The sequence below is a fragment of the Schistocerca nitens genome, chromosome 4 (genome assembly GCF_023898315.1).
Source record: "Schistocerca nitens isolate TAMUIC-IGC-003100 chromosome 4, iqSchNite1.1, whole genome shotgun sequence".
NCBI classification, from domain to species: Eukaryota; Metazoa; Arthropoda; class Insecta; order Orthoptera; family Acrididae; genus Schistocerca; species Schistocerca nitens.
This window is the reverse complement of record NC_064617.1, coordinates 481,148,518-481,173,089: the sequence shown is the minus strand read 5'-3', so window position 1 is coordinate 481,173,089 and position 24,572 is coordinate 481,148,518. Positions and strand designations below refer to the sequence as shown.

General features: G+C 43.9%; 1 protein-coding gene and 1 pseudogene across 1 annotated transcript in view; both read left to right on the top strand.

Moving 5' to 3' along the window:
• The window catches only part of LOC126252375 (zygotic gap protein knirps-like), a 421,698-nt gene that overhangs the window by 96,234 nt on the left and 300,892 nt on the right, over positions 1–24,572 (top strand). The gene's annotated exons all lie outside the window — the stretch shown is intronic.
• Positions 11,199–11,315, top strand: LOC126254857 (5S ribosomal RNA; annotated as a pseudogene).

Sequence of the window (24,572 nt, the reverse complement as noted above, 5' to 3'; positions counted from 1 at the left end):
GAAGTACCAGAGTAAAGAAACGGAATATAGAACTAGTGAAAGATAGGTCTACTATTCAGGAGTATCAGAGGAGACAGGAGTTACAAACAACAGATGGTGGAAGTGACGTAGAAAAAGAATCTAACTGTATTAAACCTGCCATGAGAACAACGCCGCATGAAATACTGAAGGAAGCAAGGAGACTTAGGAATGAAAGATGGTAGGATGATGAATGCAGACCAGCGGTGGAACAGAAAAAGAAAGCAAGGCTGAAATGCCTTCAGCGGAATACTAAATCAAATGAGGCATTATACAGGGTGTTACAAAAAGGTACGGCCAAACTTTCTGGAAACATTCCTCACACACAAATAAAGAAAAGATGTTATGTGGACATGTGTCCGGAAACGCTTAATTTCCATGTTAGAGCTCATTTTAGTTTCCTCAGTATGTACTCCAACGTGATCAAATTGAAAATTTTCACAATCAACATGCGTGGGCTGACGAGCATCCGCACGCAATTGTGCAATCATGTCATCAACACAGATTTTCTGTGAACGTTTGGGCAGGCATTGTTGGTGATGTCTTGATTGGGCCCCTTTGTTCTTCCACCTACGCTCAATGGAGCACGTTATCATGATTTCATACGGGATACTCTACCTGTGCTGCTAGAACATGTGCCTTTGCAAGTACGACACAACATGTGGTTCATGCACGATGGAGCTCCTGCACATTTCAGTCGAAGTGTTCGTACGCTTCTCAACAACAGATTCGGTGACCGATGGATTGGTAGAGGCGGACCAATTGCATGGCCTCCACGCTCTCCTGACCTGAACCCTCTTGACTTTCATTTATGGGGGCATTTGAAAGCTCTTGTCTATGCAACCCCGGTACCAAATGTAGAGACTCTCCGTGCTCGTATTGTGGACGGCTGTGATACAATACGCCATTCTCCTGGGCTGCATCAGCGCATCAGGGATTCCATGCGACGGAGGGTGGATGTATGTATCCTCGCTAACGGAGGACATTTTGAACATTTCCTGTAACAATGTGTTTGAAGTCACGTTGGTACGTTCTGTTGTTGTGTGTTTCCATTCCATGATCAATGTGATTTGAAGAGAAGTAATAAAATGAGCTCTAACATGGAAAGTAAGCGTTTCCGGACACATGTCCACATAACATATTTTCTTTCTTTGTGTGTGAGGAATGTTTCCTGAAAGTTTGGCCGTACCTTTTTGTAACACCCTGTATAATGAAAAGAGAATAGAGGCGACAAGGGAAAGTAGGAGGAGAAAAAAGGGAAGCCATGAAGAGAAAGGTAGAGGAGATAGAGGAGCTCTACCAAAGGAATGAAAGCAGAAAATTCTACAAGAAAATTAAAGAAGGAACTGAAGAATATAGACCGAAAATAGCTGCTTGTAAGGACAAAGAGGGAAATTCGTTGACAGTTAAACAAGATGTTCTGGATAGATGGAGAGGATACGGCAAGGAAATTTTGGAGGGGAATCCTACCAGGAGCCGGCCGGGGTGGCCGAGCGCTTCTAGGCGCTACAGTCTGGAACCGCGCGACCGCTACGGTCGCAGGTTCGAATCCTGCCTCGGGCATGGATGTGTGTGATGTCCTTAGGTTAGTTAGGTTTAAGTAGTTCTAAGTTCTAGGGGACTGATGACCTTAGAAGTTAAGTCCCATAGTGCTCAGAGCCATTTGAACAATTTTTCCTACCAGGAATGAGCAGCCATTCTATTATACAGCAGATCCAGAAACAGAGGAACTATCATTGGAGGAAGTAGGGAAGGTGTATTTCCTAAAGAATTACAAAGCATCAAGAACTGATGAAATAACTGCAGAACTGTTAATAATGGGGCAACTGATCTTTATAAGCGAATCCACAATCTTATTAAGCTGATAGGAAAGAATCCCAGAAGAATGGACCTTAAACGTAATTCAGTCAGTACACAAGAAAGGAGACAATACATGCTGTTCAAATTACCGAGGAATTACCCTGCTGAATGTAACCTATAACATCTCCTCTAGTATTATATACATCAGGTTAGCACCATATGCAGAAGAGATTCTGGATGTGCATCAGTGTGGATTTCGGCATAATAGGTCAATAATGGGCCAGATATTTGTGTTGAAGTAAATACATGAAAAGCCATATGAGTATGACATTGAGCTTCACAACCTCTACGTAGACTTCAAGGAGGCACAAATTCTAAATGATTTGCTGGTGTCCGGTATGACATCTAAGTATGTCTCCCCTATTCAAGCAACATGGGCTGGTTCCAAGGCTGCAGTACGAGTGGATTGACAACTGAGCAATTGGTTTAGCATAAGTAAAGGAGTCAGTCGAGGGACGCATTCTCTACAATGCTTTTCAATTTGGATCTTGAAGCAGCCATGCGGAAGCTTCAGATATAGATACATAGACACAAAGTCGACTCAGATATGCGCATATGCTGACCATGTAGCAAATTATTAGTAGAAGAAGAGTATCACTAGAGAGGACAATATGTGAGCTGAAGGAAGCCACAGATCCTAGGGGCATTTCCACGAGGGTCATTCAGTAATTAAAGAGACAAATTGGTCTGAGGAAAAAACTGTTAATAGGGCAAGTTTGGTACTTTTATGGATTTAAGTTGGCTGATCAGCGTATGTATTAACATTGTTTTGTTTGTAACCTCAAAAATACATTTCAATAAGACCAGTCCGCTTGAAACGTACACATTAGTTGAACAACGTTCTGTTATTCGTTTTTTTTCTTGCTGAAGGCGACAAACCAGTCTAACGTTTATGGTGAAGGCTGAATGAACCGTGAAAATTTTTGCAACTGGGTAGAGCAGTTCAAAAATGGTCGCGACTCAGTGACTGACGAATACAATTTTGGCCAACCAGTTGCAGTTTCAACTCCCTCACTTGAAAGTCGAACTGATGACATTATTCACGCGGACCGCTGTGTGACTGTGGAAATGATAGTTGATATGTTTCAAGTTAGTAGTGGTACAATTCATAACATAATTTGTAACAAGCTGAAGTACCGCAAAGCATGTGTGAGTTGGGTCCCAAAGGAGTTGACGCGGCTATATAAGGAAACAAAGTTGAGAATGTGCACAGAGGTAAAGGAACGTATTGAAAAAGAAGGTGAGCACTTCCTCAACAAAATTTTAACTTGTGATGAAACTTGGGTTCACTATTATGAGCCAGAATCAAAAAGACAAAGCATGGAGGGGAAGCTCACCAACTCACTTGTCAAGAAAAAATTCAAAACCCAAGCATCAGCAGGAAAAGTCATGTTGACGGTGTTTTGGGATGATGAAGGTGAAGATTTTTGTGATTATCTCGAAGAGAAGTATACAATGAACAGTCGTTACTACTCGGATTTGCTTTTAAACAAGCCAGGCATGAGAGAGAGACGTCGTGGATCTAAGGAGAGGTGTGATTCTCCAGCAAGACAACTTACGTACCCATATTGTTCAACTAACCCTTGAAACCATCGACAAAATGGGCTTGGAAGTAATGTCTCATCCCCCTTACAGTTCTGACTTAGCACCTAGTGATTTCCACCTGTTTGGTGCACTGAAGGAGGTATTACGTGGGAAGAGGTTCCAGGAGAACGAGGACGTGAAAAAGTTTGTGGGAAATTGGTTCGAACATCAGGATAAAGAGTTCTTTGCAGCTGGAATAAAACAGCTGGTAGCCCCTTGGAACAAGTGCATCAATGTTTAAGGGGATTATGTTGAAAAATAGAAAAAGTATTTCTTTGTAATAGATTGTCTATTTTATTATTGAATGACCCTCGTATAAATGAATCAAAGACTAAGTATATTAATTTCATCAGGAAGAAAGATGATAACTTGGATAGACTATCAGCAGACGGTTTCAGTTTTGAACATGTGCAGAACTTTGATTATTTGGGCTCTAATATTAACAGCACAAATTCCATGTCAACTGAAATAAAATTACGCATCTTAAGTGGTAATAGATGCTTCCACATGTTTAAGAAATTATTGGCCTCTAGGTTTTTAAATAGGCAGCTGAAGCTGCAACTATAAAAGGTCATAATCAGCCAGTTGTAACCTACGGATGCGAAACATGGACGCTAACAAGTGTTGATGAGCAGCAGCTCAGGATATTTGAACGTAGAGTGCTGCGCAAGATCTATGGGGCAGTTCAGGATAATAATGGTTTCTGGCTCGCCTCGTACAAGGAGCTGACATCGCAAGAATTATAAAAGGTAGAAGAACAGCCTGGCTTGGACATGTCCTCAGGATGGATACTGGAAGAATTAAAAAGATTTTTGAATAGAGGCCAGCCGGAAGAAGACAGAGAGGAGCACCAGAAAATAGATGGATAGATAACGTGGAAGAAGATATAAAATCTCTCAGAGTACGAGGCTGGCGGAGAGCCGCGCTGGAGAGGACAGAATGGAGGATACTTGCTGATGAGGCTAAAACCCACACAGGGTTCTAATGCCGTGAGAAAAAGAAGAGGGTAAGGTAAGGAATGAAGCGGTTCTCTTCAGAATCGGCGAGGAAAGCTATATTGCAAGAGGAAGGGACAGGATGATGGGACATCTGTTAAGACATCACGGAATAACTTCTGTGGTACTAGAGGAAGCTGCAGACGGTCATAACTGCAGAGGAAAACAGAGGTTGGGATACATCCACAGGTAACTGAAGACGTAGGCTGCAAGTCCCACGCTATGATATTGTGATGAGTTGGGGACAGGAGAGGAATTCGTGACGGAGACTGTTGTCGTTGTTGTGGTCTTCAGTCCAGAGACTGGTTTGATGCAGCTCTCCATGCTACTCTATCCTGTGCGAGCTTCTTCGTCTCCCAGTACCTACTGCAACCTACATGACATGACTAAGAAAAATGGATTAATGCCGTTCTCAATTTTTCGGTTATGTTAACTCTGAACGTACTCTTTCCGTTCTCCAGCTAATGCGTCGGAGTCCAGTGGTTGTGGACTCGAATTCAGGTCCCGGTTTGCTAGACTCTCGTAGGGCTCGTGTAGCGGGCAGTGATTGCTTGCATACCGCGGGACACAAAAATATCCGATCTGTGTAATGGGCAGTCCTGAGGTCGATTGGTCTGGGTAGACACCGTCCACCGGAAATTGCTACAGGTGTCCACACTGGAGCGGCTGCTGAATCTGCCGCCCTCCATCGACGGCGGTGCTGGTTTTTCTTGGCCGCTCTGGACGCCGCCCCACATTCGCCTGCGTGCAGGGCGGACACAATGAGGGTGTCCGCGGCCGTGACCCGCGCCCATTGAAGCTGTCGCGGCCGCGCACGAGCCTTTGTCGACGCGGGCGACCGACTGTCCGGCCAGCAATTAAGCCGGCCGCGCCGCAAAAACGCGCCTGCGCTCTGCGCTCCTTATGGAGCTGGCCGCGGCCGATCTGGCCGCCCGCCCGCCCGACACAGATCAATCTCGGCGCAAAAAGCGACGTTAGCCGGCCAGATTTTTTTGTTTCGTTTTTGCCGGCGCTGGCGGCAAGATATTTGCCGTGGCGGGCCTCCGCTGATGGCAATTAACAAACAAAGCGTCGTTAAGGGCAGCGGCGGGCGGGGGCCGGCTGCCTCCGCTTGTCACCGCTGCTCTAATGAGCGGCCCCGCCCTAAATGGCCAAAGTGCGCCTCCATTAGGCGGTGCGCGCTGCACTTGCCACCGCGCTGCTCTGCGCGACACGCTCCTCTCCCCTAGAGGGCAGCACTTGTTAAAGTGGCGGCCGGGGCGATCTCTCCTACTGTGCCATTAACTCAGCAGCAAGGAAGAGGGACGGGTAGGGCTCGGCGTTTCGTCTACGTCGAAATCGTTACAGCTGTCGCACTGACTCACGTGGGAGGCGCAGGCATTGCGTTCCACTAGATTCGAAGTTGTAAAACTCCCGCTCACCTAGCTATAATTCAACTTTAACCAAAACCGCGGCTAGCATCACTGTCGTCACAAAATTTCTGCGACCATGCTAGAAAATCTCTGGATTTATTATTAAACGTTACAAACTGAGTGGCGAACACTAGTATATTGGATTGGTGCATCCGTTCGCAGCGTTTTTTCATACATATAACAAAGACTTCAGTCATCAATAAGATATTCTCTTTCGCTATTTACAACGTCTGCCAGTGCTGGGGTAACTTTTCGGTTCCACGACTGTAGAAATCACGTGGCTTTGAGGCGAAGAATTCGTCCAGCCATGTTCGGAGCGCATTTTCATCCGGTAGGGAAATTCCGTGAAGGTTCTTCGACAGACCGGGTAAAAGGTGAAAAAGATCGGGTGAATAAGGGGGAGGTGTAGAATGACTCCCTAACCCAACTCCTGTACAGTGTTTGTTGTCAGTCAAGCAGAATGCCGGCGGGAGTTATCGTGGTGCAGCATCACTTTACGAACTCTTCCTGGTCGTTGTTCCTTGGGCAACGTCTCAAAGGCGTCTCAGTTATTGTGATGGTTTCACATCGGGGAAGCAATACGTAGTACACCACAACGTCGCTGTTCAAATGGTTCAAATGGCTCTGAGCACTACGGGACTTAACATCTGAGGTCATAAGTCCCCTCGTCGCTGTTCCACCAAGTGCAGAACATTACCTTTTGTGGACGCACGGAGGTCTTTGTATGAGGAGTTGATGCTTTATTTCCCTTTCGTTTGCATCAAGTCACCATATCTCGTCACCAGTAACGATACGGGATGGGAATCGTCGGTGTTGTTCGCGAGCTAATTCAAAAAATGGCTCTGAGCACTATGGGACTTAACATCTAAGGTCATCAGTCCCCTAGAGCTTAGAACTACTTAAATAACCTAAGGACATCACACACATCCATGCCCGAGGCAGGATTCGAACCTGCGACCGTAGCAGCCGCGCGGTTCCAGACTGAAGCGCCTAGAACCGCTCGGCCACACCGGCCGGCGCGAGCTAATTGATGACAACCAAGCCGTGATGCACATACGGCAGATTTTCGTGATTTTGGCTTAGAGCATGCGGTACCCCTACACTCGATTTTTGAACCTTCCTCACCGCGTGCAGATGTCGCACGATGGTGGAATGTTTATCATTTTTTCGCAGTTCTCGAGTACACTTACGTGTGTCTTCATCATACCCTGAAGTCTTCCTGAACGTGGAGAGTCACTGATGTCAAAACGATCATCGTTAAGACGAGAAAATAATTTTCCTGCCGTGCTCTATCCAGTGGCATTTTCTCCACACACGGCGGAAAAATTTCTTGGTTCCTCCGCTGCTGTCAGTCCTCTACTGAATTCACACAGAAGAATATGTCGGAAATGTTTCGAATTTTCGGCTTTTCACTCCATTTTCTTGGGACCACAATTCCACTCGCTATCTCCAAATAACAATTTGTAAACTCAAATAGCAACAGTAAACTGCAAACAAAAAATGAAAATCGAGAAATAAACCCATAGCAATCGGAATACCAAGATGAAAAACAAAAATGCTGCGGACTTACGTACTAACCTAGTATTTTAGCCTTGTCGATGTAATGTTCTATGAATTTGAATGAAATTATCATTTTACAAAAGACGAGGGCATGCTGAGAAGTAATACCTCCGTATTTTGTATGTAAAAAGTCTTAAGAATTTTCAAATAAAACACACTTTATTAACGTTCTAACTCTTTAGTCTCCAAACTGGTTACCCTGGCAACACATTTCTCCCAACGAGAGACCAATTTGTTGAAGCTGTCACTGTAATATGTTTGGCTGTGATGACGGCGCCACAACCTCACCCCTCCTTCCACCGCTTCATCACTATCAAAGTAATGTCCCAGAAGGTGTTTTTTAAACTAATGAAAATCAAATGAGGCCAACCCAAGTCGATGACAGTGTTGCAGACGTTGCGGCGCACTTGTGTGGTCTGGCGTCCTCAAGCTAATGGAGAGGGTGCTCCACGTGTGGACGAATTCTTCGAATTCGAAATTCGATGACTGCACACCGTCACTGCGCACCGACATAGTTAGGTTCCACACCTCCATGTTATACGCTATAATTCGGGGTCCCTCTTCTGGCAGATGGAGACATAAAGAATAAAGATGTAGAAAGTTAACAACGTCTGATTTATTTAACAAACTTTAAGAATGTTCACATAAAAAATTTCGGACGCATTACTCTTCAGAACGGCCTCGTGACAGTTACGTCTGTGTGCTATACTACGATTAATAAATATCCTATATGAGTTTTAATTACAGTACTGGCCATTAAACTTGATACACCACGCGGATGACGTGCTACAGATGCGAAATGTAACCGTTAGGAAGAAGTTGCTGTGATATGCAAATGATTAGCTTTTCAGAGCATTCACACAAGTTTGGCGCCGGTGGCGACACCTACAACGTGCTCACATGAGGAAAGTTTCCAACCTATTTCTCATACACAAACTGCAGTTGACCGGCGTTGCCTGGTGAAATGTTGTTGTGGTGCCTCGTGTAAGGAGGAGAAATGCGTACCATCACGTTTCCGACTTTGATAAAGGTCGGATTGTAGCCTATCGCGATTGCCGTTTATCGTATCGCGAAATTGCTGTTCGCGTTGGTCGAGATCCATTGATTGTTAGTAGAATATGGAATCGGTGGGTTCAGGAGGGTAATACGGAACGCCGTGCTGGATCCCAACGGCCTCGTATCACTATCAGTCGAGATGACAGGCATCTTTTCCGCATGGCTGTAACGGATCGTGCAGCCACGTCTAGATCCCTAAGTCAACAGATGGGGACGTTTGCAAGACAACAACCATCTGCACGAACAGTTCGACGACGTTTGCAGCAGCATGGACTATCAGCTCGGAGACCGTGCATACGGTTACCCTTGACGCTGCATTACGGACAGGAGCGCCTGCGATGGTGTACTCAACGACGAACCTGGGTGCACGAATGCCAAAATGTCAGGCGTATCAGCCGGCGTGATGGTATGGGGTGCCATTGGTTACCCGTCTCGGTCACCTCTTGTTTGCATTGACGGCACTTTGCACAGTGAATGTTACATTTCAGATGTGTTACGACCCGTGGTTCTACCCTTCATTCGATTCTTGCAAAACCCTACATTTGAGCAGGATAATGCACGGCCGCATGTTGCAGGTCCTGTGCGGGCCTTTCTGGATAAAGAAAATGTTCGACTGCTGCCCTGGTCAGCACATTCTCCAAATCTCTCACCAATTGAAAACATCTGGTCAATGGTGGCCGAGCAACTGGCTCGTCACAATACGCCAGTCACTACTCTTGATGAACTGTGGTATCGTCTTGAAGCTGCATAGGCAGCTGTACCTGTACACGCCATCCAAGCTCTGTTTGATTCAATGCCCAGGCGTATGAAGGCCGTTATTACGTCCACAGGTGGTTGTTCTGGGTACTGATTTCTCATGATCTATGTACCTAAATTGCCTGAAAATGTAATCACATGTCAGTTCTAGCATAATATATTTGTCCAATGAGTACCCGTTTATCATCTGCATTTCGTTTTGGTGTAGCAATTTTAATGGCCAGTAGTGTATGTTCATAAACATAAGGAGATCCTAACTGGCTGCTAGCCAGGCAACAACCACACTGAACTCTCCGTCTGTTTGGGTCAGACTCTCAAGTCGGAGCTATTCTTATCAGCGGTTACGGATTTCGCTTGTGCGTTGCTATTCTACGAGCAATACAATAATAATATAATAAACAAGCGATAAATAAATGCTGTTCTGAACATACTACACAAACAACAAATAAATGATGTTTTTGTGGTAGCCGTTTTCGCAGCAGATACCATGTAACAGACCTCTTCTAATGCAAGTTCTTTGCTCTCCATATTTTTGGAGGAGAAAGTATTGACCAAAACAAGAAGTTTAGTAGACATGGGGTCTAAAATGCCTACTTTAAGATGAGCACTTGTTCATTTTCGGTAGTGTGGAACACATCTCTTCTACGTAATATATGCGCTTTAGAGCTCTTGTTGACTAGAAATTTCGTTCTTGCTTTGGTTCAGTTATATTTAGCGAACCATATTAATCTATTTATAAGACCACGAACTAGTCAGAGGGAAGAACAGAAAAAAATTGTCTGATAGGAAACAATTGGTCGAATCGGAGCAGGGAATGACTCAGTTTGTTAAAAGAGTCCATACTGAAAAAAAAAAAAAAAACGGCACCAGATTCAGAATAGAGCATGTTTGAGGAAGAGAAAGTATGCCTCTATGGACCCCGGGTCTTATGGTAACCGTAAGTTTTGGAACAATATTTTTTTGTTACTCATGACTTAAACTGCTTTTTTCTCGAACCAAATTTTTTCAGAGCGCGATGGGCTCTAGAGCTTGACAGACCAAGAGATTAGTTTCATTTTTGAAAAGAAAGGTAATTACATTTAGGGAGCCTTAGTGCGAGCTATTTATATTAAAATTTTAAATATTTTTTTAAACGTGTGAACTCAAAAAATCATTGCAAGAAATTGACAAATTATTCAAATAGTTGACTTTTTATCGAAGTATTTTTCATTGTGATGGCCCCCAAATTCATTCTAATTTGAATATATTCTATTTTTATTGGTTCCAGAAACAGCCATGAGTCTGTACAACGCTTCGTGCTAACCAGGTTGCGTCGCGAGGCGCACACTTTGACGGGGGCTCCAGCCGCCATTTTTAATTTAGTATGAGATAATTTTTGTTTACCACAAGGATGCATGTATAAAAAACTGATAAACCCCCATTTTAATAAAAACAGTTCATATATGAAAAAATTCTAAGCTTCACTCATTTTTCGTGTCTCTCGACCAAAACCTCCATTTAATTCTATTTAGACGTTTGTTGTGTGTGTGTGAATTCCTAAGAAACGAAACTGCTGAGGTCATCGGTCCGTAGACTTACACACTACTTAAATTAACTCATGCTAAAAACAACACCCACCCACCCACCCACCCACACACACACACACACACACACACACACACACACACACACACACATGCCCGAGGGAACACTCGAACCTCCGGCGGGAGGGGCCGCTCAAATGTGTGTGAATTCCTAAGGAACCAAACTTCTGAGGTCATCGGTCCCTAGGATTACACACTACTTAATCTAACTCAAACTAACTTAACGCTAAGAACAACACACACACTCATGCCCGAAGGAGGACCCGAAACTCCGCCAGGCGCCCATGACCCCGCGGCTACCCCATGCGGCGGACATTTGTTGCATACCTCCTTCATGGTATTACAGTTTTAATCACCTGCCTTAAGTAGTGAAGGGCAACGGCCTTGCCGCAGTGGATACACCGGTTCTCGTGAGATCACCGAAGTTAAGCGCTGTCGGGCGTGGCCGGCACTTGGATGGGTCACCATCCAGGCCCCATGTACTGTTGCCATTTTTCGGGGTGCACTCAGCCTCGTTATGCCAATTGAGGAGCTACTTGACCGAATAGTAGCGGCTCCGGTCAAAGAAAACCATCATGACGACCGGGAGAGCGGTGTGCTGACCACACGCCCCTCCTATCCGCATCCTCAACTGAAGACGACGCGGCGGTCGGATGGTCCCGATGAGCCACTTGTGACCTGACGACGGAGTGCTTAAGTAGTGAAACTATTAGGGGGCTATAAGAAATAGTACTACAGATTTACGGGTTTTGCAGTATTATCTGACGAAACAGGTGACATGTTACCGAATAAACAGTTATCTACTTAGGTTTCTCATTCGATGACTAAAGCCAAAGTAAAACCCGAAAACAAAGTTTGTGGAGTAGAAAGCACAGTATGCTGAATCAGTCGTCGAACAAGCTGACTATCTTTTGATTTCGAATAATTTTTCACAGTAAGACTGCATTGGACACTTGCGTTATACTACTGCTCTAAAATGACAGCCAACGAAGGAAGAGGACGAGCGATTTTAATGAGAAACTACACTCGGACATTATATATCCCTTGTTGAAGCCAAAATTAAATTTTGTGGTCTGGTCCACAAATAATGCACTTGAGATCAAAAACAGTATTACTACCGCAAAGATTTTAAGAATATAATTTGCTCGTTGCGATTTGTTTCTCACTTCTCCTCACAAGCGCGGAACTGTAGGGTCTGAAATATATGAATGCATTCTGCTACTCACACAAATTTTTCCCAAGCTTACCAACACATTAGAAAAGCGATACCACGAGAAAATTAGCATACCGGATGCATTCAGCGGTGAGTAAATCTTCGTCCATCGTAGCGCTCACTATAGTAATGTGTTCGGCACCATTGGAGCCAATAGTTACGGCTTCGCGAGAAAAGAGCACGACTTGAGCAAGATAGGAAAGTATTTTAACATACTGCTTGACGTAATGAGAGAAGACGGCGAAGACCTAGATTGGACCACTGAAAAACTTCTTCAAGAGGCGCAATGGAATAGGAAGTAGCAATTTGTATTCCACGGCTAGCGTGTAAGCGACGACACAGGAGCAACCCATCATTAGACGGTAACAGTGATTACTGGAAGCGTTTTCCAGTTACACCGCACTTTAACTGGATTATGATGTGGTCTTCAGCCCGAAGACTGGCTTGAGGCAGCTCTCCCACTCTGCTTTATCCTGTGCAAGCCTCTTCATCTCTGTATAGCTACTGCAACGTACATTCATTTCAACCTGCTTACTGCATTCATCCTTTGGTCTCCGTATACAATTTTTGCCAGTATAGAATATTCTCTGATGACTCGGAATGTTTCCTATAAAACGATCCTGTCTTTTACTCATGATATGCCATTAACCTCTTTTCTCCACAATTCTATTCATCACCTCTGCATTAGTTACGCACCCATCGAACCTTCAGTATACTGAGCTGCTTATTATCCACGTTTCACTTCCGTACAAGGCTACACTCCAGGCAAGTACCTTCAATAAAGACTTCCATACACTCAAATTTATATTCAGTGTTAATAAATTCCTCTTTTTCGGAAATGATTTCCCTGCTGTAGCCAGTCTGTAGTTTATCTCCTCTCTATATCGGCAACCATCAGCTATTTTGCTGTCCATTCCGCAGAACTGCTCTTCCGAGTCGTTTTCTGTCTCTCACAGAATTACACTGTCATAGGCAGGATTCAAAGTTTTTATTTCTTCTCCACGAACTTCACCTTCTTTTCCAAATTTCCCCTCCCCTTGCACAATGTACAGCTTGAATAACATAGTAGTTAGGCTACAACCGTGTCTCACTTCCATATCAACCACTGCTTCCCTTTCATGTCCTTCGACTCTCACGACTGCCGCCTAGTTCCTCTATAAACTGTATATACACTTCGTCTCTCTATATTTTATCCACGCCACCTTCAGAATTTCAAAGAGTGTATTCCAGTGAAGACTATCAAAATGCTGTAAACTGCTTTAACCAGTCTTCTATGATAAGTTGTTGGGTCTGTGTTGGCTCGCGTCTTACTGCATTTCTCCAGTACCAAACTGATCTTCCCAGAGATTGGCATTTACCAGTTTTTCATTCTTCTGTAAATAGTTCATGTCAGTATTTTGGAACCATGACTTATTAAACTGATGATTCACAACTGTAAGCACCTGCTTCCTTTGAAATTATAATCATTACTTTATTGGATTATATCATTGTCAAATATTTATTCTCTCAGGAGAATATCCCATATTTGTTCTTGACAAAGTTGCATCGCTTACATATGTATTTACCTGACCAGGAAACGCAGAAACCTTCAGATTGTTTTATAAAATCGAACATGCCACCGCAGAGATGTTAACGCACAAAATAAGGAAAACTTAAACGAGAAGACGATGCATTATTTAGAGATTTACATACCAAGTATGTAAATACATATTTCCCTTTACACTGAGAAGTAGATGTTCTTACACATCTCAATGCCACAATCTGCTTAAGAACTACTTGGGAAGGTCATTCATACTTCTTATTGTCTTTAATGACATAACTGAGGCAACGATGCCAATTTTTTTCAACAGGCGACTACATTTTTCGGAACACCTCATTTTACAAATTACACTTAATTGTAGATTTGGTAAAAACAAGGTGAGCCATAAGGCAGTTGTGAATAATGCATTTGGTGCAATAATATTAAAAAAAATTAAATAAAATTTTTTTTCTTGATTCATCAGTATTCTGGCGTGTTTTATGCGGCCCGCCACGAATTCCTCTCCTTGAATTCCTCAAATAGGAAAATACTTCCTGACGTTCTTCAAAATTATATTTATTTGAGCACGAACCATGTTTCGACTCCTTAGGCCACCTGAAGAAGGCCTAAGAAGCTCCTAACCAGTTCCTGACCAATTAATATAATTCTTCAGCTGTTGTAAAAATTGGGATCGGCTTCTTGTCGGACTGTGGACAACTTGCAGCATCTTCACTTAGGCCTAGAAATAATTTCAGCTTTTTTCCTTCGTAGGCTTGTTCTTGCTATCTCCTACTCCTTGTACACTTGGCTGTAAGGTTTAGTCGGTGACGGCACAAAATAATGCACGTCAATATTAAGGTTCTCTTGTGGAGTAACAGATTTTGGCACCGCTGAACGAGGAAGGTCTGTTACCGATCCAGTCTCTTCATATATCAAATTTAACATGAGAGTATCTTGTTGAGATAGGAGACTGGGTATGTGGCTAAAGTTCCAAAGTAAATCACAAACAAAGCTGTAATTCTGGTCACTTCACCACCATGCTTCCCAAACAAGTATAGGCTGTTATGTACGTAACATTCTACTCACTGTTTCTCAAATAACAGCAAACCTGGAATTGCTAGTACCAACTGACTTATCGGTGCGACGCACTGGTCAAGTGCACAACTGAATACTACTACGCTAGGGAAAACAAGGTCTAAGGATTGCTCATGGCAACTGATTTATGGTTGATTGGTTGATTTGGGGGAGGGGACCAAACAGCAAGGTCGTTGGTCCCATCGGATTTGCGAAGGACGGGGAAGGAAGTCAGCTGTGCACTTTCAAAGGAACCATCGCGGAATTTGCCTGAAGCGATTTAGAGAAATCACCGATAACCTAAATCAAGACGGCCGGACAAGTGTTTGAAACTTCGTCCTCCCGAATGCGAGTCCAGTGTGCTAACCACTGGGCCACCTCGACTGTTAACCGATTTATGGCCAACCTTATATAGTATCTGATTTATCTATTTTTACTGTATATCATTATGCCGTTCTGCTCGACAACGAAATTAATGGATAAAGCGCAAATGAATGCAAGGCAGAATCAATTTTCTATTCACCGTTCGCAGAAACGCCGGTTCTTTTGCACTAGTTCTGAAGCAGTTCGTTTTGGTCTTCTGCAATAAAGCGAAAAAGAAACTGGTATAGGCATGCATATTGAAATACAGAGCTATGTAAACAGGTAGAAAACGACGCTGCATTCGGCAACGCCTGTATAAGACAAGAGACTGGCGCAGTTGTCAGATCGGTTACTGCTGCTACAATGGCAGGTTATCAAGATTTAAGTGAGATTGAACGTGATGTCATAGTCGGCGCACGAGCGATGGGACACAGTATCTCCGAGGTAGCGATGAAGTATGGACTTCCCCGTACGACCATTTCACGAGTGTACCGTGAATATCAGAAATCCGGGCCGGCCGCGGTGGCCGTGCGGTTCTGGCGCTGCAGTCCGGAACCGCGGGACTGCTACGGTCGCAGGTTCGAATCCTGCCTCGGGCATGGGTGTGTGTGATGTCCTTAGGCTAGTTAGGTTTAAGTAGTTCTAAGTTCTAGGGGACTTATGACATAAGATGTTGAGTCCCATAGTGCTCAGAGCCATTTGAACCATTTGAACCATCAGAAATCCGGTAAAATATCGAATCTCCAACATCGCTGCAGCCGGAAAAAAGATCCTGCAAGAATGGGACCAACGACGGCTGAAGAGAATCGTTTAACGTGACAGAACTGCAACCCTCCCGCAGATTTTGGCAGATTTCAGTCCTGGGCTATCAACAAGTGTCAGCATGCGAACCGTTCAATAAAACATCATCGATATGGGCTTTCGGACCCAATGCCCACTCATGTACCTTTGAAGACTGCACGGACAATGCTTTACGCCTCGCCTAGGCCCGTCAACACAAGACATTGGATTATTCAAATGGCTCTGAGCACTATGGGACTTAAATGCTGAGGTCATCAGTCCCCTAGAACTTAGAACTACTTAAACCTAACTATCCTAAGGATATTACACACTTTCATTCCCGAGGCAGGGTTCGAACCTGCGACCGTAGCGGTCGCGCGATTCCAGACTGTAGCGCCTAGAACCGCTCGGTCACTCTGGCCGGCTCACATTGGATTATTGACGACTAGAAACATGTTGCCTGGTCGGACGAGTCTCGTTTCAAATTGTATCGATCGGATGGACGTGTGCGGGTATAGAGACATCCTCTTGAATACACAGACTCGGCATGTCAGCAGGGGACATTTCAAACTGGTGGAGGCTCTGTAATGGTGTGTTGCGCGTGCAGTTGGAGTGATATGGGACTCCTGATATATTTAGATACTACTCTGAGAGCTGACACGTACGTAAGCATCCTGTCTGATCACCTGCTTCCATTCATGTCGATTGTGCATTACGACGGACTTCGGTAATTCTAGCAGGACAATGTGACACCCCACACGTCCAGAATTGCTACAGAGTGGTTCCAGGAACACTCTTTTGAATTTAAACACTTCCGCTGGCCACCGAACTCTCCAGAGATGAACATTATTGAGCATATCTGGGATGCCTTGCAACGTGCTGTTCAGAAGAGATCTCCACCCCCTAGTACTGCTACGCCTTTATGGACACCCCTGCTGGATTCATGGTATCATTTCATTCTAGCACTACTTGAGACGTTAGTCGAGTCCATGCCACGTCGTGTTGCAGCACTTCTCTGTGCTCGCGGGGACCCTACACGACAGTAGGCAGGGGTACGAGTTTCTTTGGCTCTTCACTGTATAAAAACGTGAATTACCTGATGTAACGGAGTCACGTAAGCACAGAATAGGACAGTACTTTCTTTTGCATCCTAGCGACACTTCATGGCTACCTTGATACAGTTAGCCAAGAAACAAAGTACGATAATCTTCCGCCGGCAGCCTCTGATAGCTGCAGTTCGACATCCAGTTCAGGTAGAGAAGAGTTTGCTCTCTGCGTGTCACAGCTTTGGAGCGTCACCTGCGAGCTAACTCGGAAGCATTTTGCTATCTAGCATGTTAATCTCGACCCGGTGACGTAGTCTATATCCGACGATACTAATTTTACGACTTTTGTTTCTCCTTTTAACGTCAAAGGCTGACACTAGTGATACTTGAGCATGATGGCAGCGCCAGACGCTACTTCCAGGTGACTGTCAACTATCTTGGCGGAGTGACGTTCGCCGCCGTCGCCGTCGGGAGCCGTGCACGGGTACATTCTACAGCGGCGCTCCTTCACACACTGCCGGCAATAAATATTTTTAGAGCGGGGATGGGAATGGTTTACACAGGGAAACCCGCGCGGGAATGTGGGTACGCACTCGCCCATAAAATGGCAGCCCCGCGGCGGACGGCTTGTTTCCGCGGGACACGAGAGAACTTGTGCCGTTAATACACTTACTTAACGTCCCTTCTGAGTTATGCCGCCTAACTCTGTTCGCCGTTTAATGGATAAATCCGATTCTTCTGTTTATTACACTAGGACGTCTATTAACGCGAGAGGAATGTCGCGTCTGTTACAGCCCTTTACATCCGAGTTAAGCTGTAAGTCTCTGACACAGAAAGGTTACAACGGTATCGTGAGCAGCGATTAATTGACGTTTACGAGTTGGCAGGGGGCGGTGCATTGTTTGTGGCATACACTATCAGCCAGATGATCAGAGATAAGTAACTCGGAGACCAGCCAACGGACGTTGTATCAAGTTCTGCGCGGTCCGGGAAAGGAGGAGGTAGAGAGGCATTTGTAAAAGCGAACTGCGGCATTCCTGTTGTTTAACGTCTACATAAAGTACACCTCAGGAGGAGCAAGCTACTCCGGTGTACAACAACCAATGAATATTACGACGACATTAAGCAGAAATCGGAGGCTGCAGTCACTTGCTAGCTTACACAAGTGTTGAATGGAAGATGAAGTTGTTTGTACTCACTAACTTTAGGAATCTCTACAAATTTAAAAGAAAATAAAAACGTAATTTAATAGATATTTCTTCTATAAATTATCTTATTATTTATTTCCTAGATGTGACGATTACCGTTAACTATATAATACCAGTGCTCATTCTTGTGATCCAGTCCCTTGATGACACCTCGGTATGTAGATACATTGTCAACTATGAGAGATAAACCGCAGATGTTTAATGTATCTAATACAGCTAAGCTTTCTTTTAGCAGGAGCTTTATGTTAAATTTATTGTGTTACATGCAACCTGAGTAAACATAAAACATTAACAGCAGTTGGACGATAGTTCGTATTTAATCCAGTTTTTGACAACTGCCTTACTTTGTTAATACGTAGGGTGTATTGAAATAAACAATGAAAACTGACATGCAGAAATTATAAGATAATCGGAGAAATAACTTTCCAGTAAACCTGCGTCCGCAAACGAGCCGTTTGCAGTATAAAAGTGTTTGATTCTGAGCCGCCACCGATTTCACTATGAAATGCCACTCTCGTTACAAAAATGTAATTGACGTGGAAACTCTTTGAATAAGCCGTCATGTACTACTCTGGTCTCCGATTTTGATGTTAAGTTTGTCGCTGACCTCATTGTAGTTACTATATAGACATGTATTTCTAGATTGGCAATACTGTATACAGTATCATTGATGACATTGAAGCCAGGAGTTGAGAATAGCAATATGGCGACTAGCGCAAAGGGCATCTAAACAACTGTTTGTTTGCTGATAAAACACTCTTAAGAACTGGAAATAAACTGATACGACTACGTTACTTTTAGAGTTTTGATATAATGGCCAATACATGCGTCGTGTTTAGCTGTATTTTTTCGTACAGCAGATGGAGGATGAAAGGAAAGGAACATGTCTCAATGCAAGCACAACTAGAAACATCTTACACATTTTTGCTTTTGTACTGTACGTAAGCCTAAATAATTACATTACATTTTGCGTAATCCGAAGTACCGGCTATATTTATATAGTTTATGTACATTTTAGATTGTTTAATAATATAGTATTAACAGACGGTGCTTAATGATGTGCTTTTAACCAATTTCGATCAGCTTCGGATTTTCTTCTTCGAATAGTACGCCAGTTATGAAAGTGCTTCCACAAGTAGAATATTATATTTTTTGTTGATAAGAATTGTCTTTATTCATTTGAGCGTTCTTACGAAAACTACAGTTTGCTTTAAACGTGCATATATGTAACTTGATGCTCTTCTCATAATACAGTTCTACATGGAATATGTTAAACTCAGTTAGTGTGAAAATATATGCTCAACTGCAGAAATTCTATATCCCACCTCGTTAAGCTTACAACGCCATTTCATTTCAGAAAATCGCGTTAGTACCACATACAATTGCTAGTACCACATACAATCTTTCTGATGCCGCCATCTTACCTCAACAAACGTTAAGCTTCAGTAAGAGCTAAGCCTTTACCTGTCTCGTAAATCGCCCTCATGTGCAATGCCATCATTTAGATCATATCCCTTCACCCTGAATTTAAATCCTACTCATAAAACGTTCTTTTGTTTCGGTCAGTACTTCTTCGATGTAAAAGCTGGACTGTAGATGGGAAAGGTTGCAGCCTAGCTCTAAACCGTTTTTAATCCGATAACCTCTCTCGTAGTCTTCTTGTTGTTTCCTATATGAATGAGAATTAAATACTATTACGCCAGGCCAAATGACTTTTACTGATTACTGCGCTACACATCAGACACAGGTACATGGCATTATTTTTCAACATAACAGTGGGAACTTTCTTCCAATCTATGACAGAAATCGTCTCCTTGGTCACGAAACCACTCGAAATCAGTTTGGTGATTCTCCTTGTCTTTGGAAAGTCTCATTAAAATATCTTTACCATCAGATCTTTCAGCTTGCCGAAAAGATTTCCTGGGATTGGTCATCTGTATTCACCTTCCTCGAGATGACTGGATGTTTGTGTTGTCCTCATTATATCATCATCATGCATGCGCGTGGTGAGATTGGGCTGAGCAAATGTTGGAAATTTGTACGGGCACTGAAACCACGCAGTTGAGCGCTCCACAAACCAAACATCATCATCATCATCATCATCATCATCATCATCACCTGTAGGCGAAGACGTTGACCTTTCTTTCTGATCAGCATCACTTCATCTGTGCGGTCTTGGTCAATTTTTTTTGCGGCTGGACGTGCCTTCGTATTTCTTCCATATACCACCGGAATTACACAGTGAGGCTGTATCCAACTGAGACGTTTTGCTCACAAGAATCATAATGTATAGTGATGCATTTGTCATCCATATAGCTGTAGAACTGTCTCTGCACGAATTCGTAAACATGTACCCTCTCTTCTGACAATGCGCTGCTCTCGTTGCACATTGATAATAGCGTGAGACAACATGCGCAATTTACCTTCGAAATCCCTAGGTGTATTACCGTTTTCTGCATACAGGTTGAAACTATTTTTCAGAGAATATCAAGCATCTTGCACCATTGTGCATTACCGAAGGCTTGTTCTAAATCAACAACTCCTACGAAAACAAATGTTTATAATTCTGTGAAGTTGCGGCGAAGAAAATACTTTATTTCCGGTGACTAGTTTCAGACATGACATCCATTACCAAACCATCGCCTTCATCGAAGTATTGACACGTGATACAAGCAGTACATTTGGCGAAAGCCAAAACTGGCAACCATGAATAATATGTACAAACTCATCTATAGTGTGTTGTCCGTGTTTCTTGCCAGATAGCAAGTTGAAGTTGTCCTGATGCTGTTTGGCAAGAAGAACTGATAATACATTCTAGATCAGTTGGTAAATGTTACTCATGATTGCCAGTTGTGACTATTTGCAACTATACTGGTAGCATTCCGTGTCCCTAATTACGATGAAGGCGACTGTTTCATAATGGATGTCATGTCCGAAACTAGTTACTACAAATAAAGGATTTTTACCAGCGCAGCTTCGACAGAATTACAAATAATTGTTTTAATAAAAGTAAGTTGCTAACCAGTTTTTCCGGCTTCATGGTGGAGTTTCATAAATCCTATTAAGGTGTCTTGATTTTTCTTAAGACTTGCCTCCACAATCAAACGGAACGTCATAAATGCTCCTCTGGTGCAATCACCTACTAAAACCAAACGGATCGCCATCTAACAGCTCTTCAGATTTCCTTTCCCTTCTTCTTTATATTATTCTTGTCAGCAACTTAAAGGCTTGAGCTGTTAAGCCGATTGTGCGAGAGTCCTCGCATTGGTAATCACCAGGATTGTGTGGCTGATATTCTTTCGAAAATTCTATAGTGTGTCTCCAGTCTCATAGAGTTTACACATAAACTTGACTAATACATTGGTTACAATTTCCCCAAATATTGTAGGAAATTTTTGAGGATTGTTTTCTACGGTTTCTGGCGTCTGCAACCACAAGACTTCCAAAGTTCTTTAAACTCTTGCCCTGCTATGTTTTTTTGAAATTCGGCACACTTCTTTTTCCATCAGCAGACACCCTCTATGTATTTTCATCTACCCGCTCTCTCCTCTGCGTGTAACAGCAGAATGCCTTTAGCACTCTTAATTCCCTCCTAAATGGAAATTAAACACGTTTTGCAATATTGGCCGAGTCAAGGTTTTGCCCCCATAAACGCCCAGTGCTTAACATTCACGCAAGCCGATGATGTTTCAGAGCAGCGACAAGGATGTGCGTAAATGTAGAAGAGGCTCTTGCGGTTAGCTAATAGAAAAAGAGATTGCCAAGTAAAGAGAACATTTTGTAGCGCTGCGTGGTTGCATCAGAGAGGGAAAGTGACTGTTATGGTCACGGTAACTCACAGCCTTGAACTCCAACATTTCACGTCGTATATAAACAGCTTCACAGTTATATTTTTGTGACATTTCGTATCATATCTACAACCCGTCAGCCGTAAGGCCAAGCTGCTAATGTGAAGCATTTCTTGAAAGGTGCTCTAGGCTTCCTCGAGTGTCAGTAAGCCTCCCGGACAATTTGTCATCCTTTTAAAAGACCACACTGTTCGCCTGCTGTAGGCAGTGTAGAACTGGTGCAGGGCGACGTGTACAGCTATGTGTGTGTGTGTGTGTGTGTGTCAGTCAGTTGTATGGGATCAGCACAGGACAATCGATGTGGAGACGTGACAAACTGACAAAAAGGAGATATCTTTTTTTGGATGTGCCCGCGACCACACTGTCACTGAAGTTGCCCGATTTGTTGTTGAACCAGCACGGAGTGTCTTACGTGTCTACATGTAACACCGAGTAAAAACAGTAATAAAACGAACCTAACCGACAGGGTCTGAAGACGAGTGCAACATCATCTGAATGAGAATCAATTTCTAGCCCGACAGAAATTGCTGACGTCACTGAATGCAGGTATAAAAAAATGGTTCAAATGGCTCTGAGCACTATGGGACTCAACTGCTGTGGTTATCAGTCCCCTAGAACTTAGAACTACTTAAACCTAACTAACCTAAGGACATCACACACATCCATGCCCGAGGCAGGATTCGAACCTGCGACCGTAGCAGTCCCACGGTTCCGGACTGCGCGCCTAGAACCGCGAGACCACCACGGCCGGCAATGCAGGTATATCTCAACCAGTTTCTCAGCGGACATAGAGAAGAGACTAGCTTGTAATGGACATTTGGAGTGTATTACCTTGCAGAAGGATGTTTGTCAGAGTGTCAAGTGAAGCTAATCGTAAATAATGGGCTAAACAACAGAGACTGGACAGTAGCTGACTAGAGTCGTGTAGTGAGGTACGACGAATCGTAATTTTGTCCTTTTTCCAAATGATGCACCGTTAGACTAATGAGTCGGTTAATCCCAAGTGCATGGAGGGTGAAGTTCGTGCCAGAGGCGATACTGCCAAGTTCTGTAGGTGGCTGAGCCTGCTCATTCTGGTTACCATGAAAATTCTCCCGGAACCCTTTCTTGTATTCCTTCCTCTACAATCGCATATCAGTCTACTAAGATTATTAGATTTCACCTTCCTTTAAGTACTAAATTTCCCGTTCAATATACTCATATACTTTCCCTATTTCTTCATCTTCTCCTTGCGACGTCGGCAAGTATACCTGAACTATCGTGACCGAGCGGTTCTAGGCGCTTCAGTCTGGAAGCGCGCGACCACTACGGTTTCAGGTTCGAATCCTGCCTTGGGCATGGATGTGTGTGATGTCCTTAGGTTAGTTAGGTTTAACTAGTTCTAAGTTCTAGGGGACTGACGACCTCAGATGTTAAGTCCCATAGGGCTCAGAGCCATTTTTTTGAACTATCATTATCAGCGTTGGTTTGCTGTCGAGTCTGATCAGAATAACCCTTTTACTGAACTGTTCGCAGTAGCTCACTCTCTACCCTACTTCCCTAATCATAACAAATCCTACTTTATGATATTTCTGCTGCTGTTGATATACAATAACTCACATGACCAGTAATCCTTACCTTCTTTCCATTTCATTTCAGTGACACTCACTATGTCTAGACCCAGCCTTTGTATTTTCCTTTTTAGATTTTCTAGCTTTTGTATCACGTTCAGGCCTCTAACATTCCATGCTCTGACTCGCCGAACGTTATCCATCGGTTGATTATTCTTTATTTCTCTCATGATCAGTCCATTTCCGGAGATCCGGATGGGAGACTAATCCGAAATCTTTTGCCAATCACAGACTACATGTCCTGTGGATATACATTATGTGCATTTAATGCAGTGGTTTCCATTGCCTCCTGCGTCCTCATCATTGCTGATTCTTCCGCCTTTTGGGGCAGTTTCTCACTGCAAGGGCAACAGAGTGCTTTGAACCACTCTCCACTTTTCTGCTTTCTTTGACATCGCTGTTGGCAGAACGAGCGTGACTTTTTATGCCGGAAGTCTTCGGCCGCCATTGCCGATGAATTTTATTTGAAATTTAAGCAGTGGCTGGGTTCGAACCCAGGAACGAGGAATGTTTCATTACTAGTCAAATATGCTAGCCCCAGACCGCGGTTACCTTTATGGACGCCAGTAACCGATGAGTGACTTCACCTAGAAACGGAATGGAGTATCCTCCTCGGGTAATTGAGGCCCATACGATAATTTGCAGCCGTGACAACGCATGAGGGTCACTAATGTTTGGTCCAGTGTGCTTACAAACGCCGCACCCATGTAAAAGCCAGGTACTGTTATCCTCTTGTGCTGTCTCCGCAATCCCGCTTCCTCGTTTTCACGGCAGCGGTAGGCACAAACCTGGAAAGCGGAGGTCCGGTGGAATATTCCGGGTGCGACCAGGGATGCTACCTGAGACGCATTCTGCCCGGCGGTTTGCATGGGAATGGTTCAGTTTACCCGGGCGGTCCGGAGTTCATCAGATAGCGGCCGCCGCCGCTGGCCACACAAACGGAAGCCGCCCTGCGTGCGCCGCCGCGCTTACGTGACGAAACAAGGCTGCTCTCTCTGGGATAGGTCCGGGACGCTTCCGTCGGTAGACCGACCCTGCACCTGAACGCTGAGCGTGCCGAGTTTCTGACGTTATAGAGTGGAATAGC